The 2,182-nt window shown below is 35.5% G+C and overlaps 1 long non-coding RNA gene across 2 annotated transcripts; it reads left to right on the top strand.

Moving 5' to 3' along the window:
* Positions 1-1,669, top strand: LOC140954595 (uncharacterized). 2 transcript variants are annotated; one of them, XR_012167988.1, is made up of 3 exons: positions 1-662; positions 758-908; positions 1,190-1,669. It is a non-coding gene; the product is annotated as an uncharacterized lncRNA (long non-coding RNA). The 2 variants fall into 2 exon arrangements; XR_012167989.1 differs by having other exon boundaries at positions 2-662; positions 781-908; positions 1,190-1,668.
* Positions 1,670-2,182: the final 513 nt, after the last annotated feature.

Genomic DNA, 2,182 nt, shown 5'->3' with positions numbered 1-2,182 from the left:
TTATTTTTATTAATTCGTGCTCTTTAAGGAGGTTCACCAGCACGCACAAACTGATGATCAAGGGATTATCAATCTTTATCAAGAACAAGATTTTGTTATGTTGTATCCGTAGTCAGAAAAAACATGTGTTTATCGATTGAAGAATAAAAATACTAATTTATTAATATCATAATTGCTTCTGAAAATGAGAAATCTTTTTTTTTAATGTAAAAAAAAAAATTCACCATGATGGCAGTGTTTTTAAAACCTAAGATTCAGGTCTTTTGACTTAAATCTTCAAGCAATCTTCAAGCTTGAAATCCTAAAACAATCTTTAAATACTCCCTCTCCCTCTCCAGATTCCTTCAAATCCACTTATCCAACATAAACCCATTTCAAGAACCTCCCATAAATCAAAAGAAACCCAAATTTGATGAAACCAAATCGCATTTAATCGATCACTGAGGGAGGTAGACTTCATGACGGTGAGATCTGATGCGGGTATCGGCAGTGGTTGTTCACTGTCTTGCTCCATCTGCACCTCTTATTGCCACTATTTTTGGTGGGTTTTAACGCTGGTCGTGGTGCCGAGGCTTCAGAATTGTGGTGGCTGTGCTTTTTTTTCAGGGTGATTGAGCACGAAAGATGAGGGGAAGAGAAGGGATTTTTCTTTTAGAATGAAGGTTTTTTTTTTTTCCCCTAAAAAATAATCTTGAGAGGCGTTGAACGCTGTTTTTCATGTTCTCAAGGCATCTCAAGCAGCTCTCCTCTTACACAGGTTTTTCCTGGAAAAAGTATCAGGTCCAAGATGGGAGGCTCTAGACAGAGAGGTGCCAAGAAGCAGAGCTTAATATGACAATCCATTAACGTAAGAAAAGCCAGCCTCCTCTGATGCTTCACATGTCAATCCGTTTATTCAACTGGACAAGGTAAGCTGCCTTGTTTCTGATCTGCTAGACTTCTGGATAAATATATAACTATGATTCTTGTTTCAATTTCAAAGAGTACTTCATCGTATTCATGCAATTAAGTTTCCATGAAATTTGACGTGTCTATCAAGCCACCTTACAATGCTCATCACTCTCATTTTAATTGTTGATTTGGTACCATTGTCCTTGCATTGCTGCTATAACAGGCATGAAGCTCTTCTTGAAATCTTTTTGATGCGAAATTTTAATCTTTTCTTGAGTTGCCTTCTAACATGGTACAGGCAAAGGATTCCGAGTTATACAAGCCAGTATTGATGGAGTCTTACACCTCACCGGGTGGGTTCTTACAAAATTTTCAATGTGCCTATTGAGTTGAATAATTTCTGGGAATAGTTTTGATGATTGAACCAGATTCCATTGTTCATGTATCAGGGGCTTCATATCCTGCATTAGTTTTCTGGTTTGAATTGCTAGTAGTCGCATTGAAGTTCGAGAGTAGTCTCACAAATCATCAGGTACATTTTCTCTGTTTAGAGGTTGCAGTATTGATAACACACCAATCCAAGGGTAAATGTGAGCTACAGATTCAAACCTTTCGGGAGTTCAGTGCTCGAACATCATATTCCCAGAAATGATGTCAGAAGATACGACTCATCACTGCATTCTAAAGCTGATTGCAGGAGCTTTAGAATTATAGGCAATACATCTTGGTCAAAGGGGAGATGGTGTGCTAGAAAGAGAGGGACTGTAACGGGACTACAAGGGGTGCACGACTGACATAGAATTCAGTCGGAGCATTCTTGTATGGCATCTCGCAACAAAGATTTGTTATCTTCTTGATAAAGATGGAAGTATTGTCTCCAAAGAATATAAAACAAGCAGATGTCTATCTGAATACATGATGTATCTTTTGGTGATGAGACCAAATATGCTTTTTAAAGGAATCGGTGATGAGGGATAGCTAATTTTCAATCCTCCATACTTTTTTTTTTTCAGTCCTCCATAATTAATTTTTTCAAAAAAATTAAAATGCCTTACATGTATCTCATAAAATCAATCTTGAATGATACTAAGAAAACAATACAAAAACTGTACAATTATGTTGGATATAAATCGATAAATTATTGATATTTTTTCAATTAAAATAATTTATCAACTCTAAAATCCATAAAGTTAATAATTTTTTCTTATATGGTTATTAAAATATTAAAAAAATTTCTCAACATCAAATTGATATCAAAAATAATAACCTAGCATCGCGGTATAATCTATTT

This window comes from Populus alba, chromosome 15 (genome assembly GCF_005239225.2).
Source record: "Populus alba chromosome 15, ASM523922v2, whole genome shotgun sequence".
In the NCBI taxonomy this organism is placed as follows: Eukaryota; Viridiplantae; Streptophyta; class Magnoliopsida; order Malpighiales; family Salicaceae; genus Populus; species Populus alba.
Note: the sequence above shows the minus strand (reverse complement) of the source record. Positions and strands in the feature narration are given on the sequence as shown.